We start from the raw sequence: 1010 nt of genomic DNA, 5'->3' as shown, positions 1-1010 counted from the left end.
TGTTTGTTGCATACAGCAACAGCCTGATAATGACGTCACGAATATTTACTTTACATTATTATCACCCAAAACGGAACGTCAAAACCACAGACTGCATCTAGTGTTTTTCGAATGAACTTTTAGAAAGCGAAGACGACCGCGACGACGCGGTAAGGCGCTTGTCTTTAAATTGCCCTTACAAAAGTAGTTACTATTTTAGATATTGAATACTATTGAAATATTTGCAAATTGTAAATAATGTTTATTAAATTACAATATTAATAAAAATTATAATACATTTCGTAGATAACGCTTGTAAAATTGTTTGAGGTTATAAAAACAAAAAATATTTATGTTTCATTTGGTTTCATGAATAAAATGAAACAAATACGTATTTATTTTTCTTCTTCTGCATAACAATTTGGCTAAGGTCTGTTTCAAGTTCTCCCACAATTCCCTGTCTCACGCCAACGCGCCACGTCTATCTAGCCGGTGTGCGTTTAACTCATCCCGCTATCGGTTTCTAAACGGTTTGTGTCGTCTGAATGCTAACGTCTATTGTGTTCTCAGAATAATAAAAAAAAAACTCTACACGCACCAGTTATTCAGTTTATAGTTATCAAATTTGATATGATTTTTTTTCTGAATTCTAGCAAAAAGTCCTATAATAGGAAATAAGCGTTACACGAGATAAACCACTGTCTAGTTACGTAAAATAATATTTTCTAACTTACATCTAAGAAAATGTTTAGAAATTCTTTTAAATATTAGTTCATAAAAGAGTGTCAATTATTGATTTTTTGTGATGATTCCATCTTGTGTGTACAGTCCTTGAGTGGGACGGCTTTTCCTTCAGCTCATTCATTCGTTCTTTCCCTGAGAATCATCATCTATATAAAAACTCTTTGTCTATAAATGCTGCTTATAAATTTACTAAGTAACGCTGTATTTGTAATAAAGAAAAATAATCTAAAACTAAAATATTTCATAAAAAAAATGGGCCTATAATTGTAACTCATATAATTTAGTTG

This window comes from Trichoplusia ni, chromosome 9 (genome assembly GCF_003590095.1).
Source record: "Trichoplusia ni isolate ovarian cell line Hi5 chromosome 9, tn1, whole genome shotgun sequence".
Classification (NCBI taxonomy): domain Eukaryota; kingdom Metazoa; phylum Arthropoda; class Insecta; order Lepidoptera; family Noctuidae; genus Trichoplusia; species Trichoplusia ni.
Note: the sequence above shows the minus strand (reverse complement) of the source record.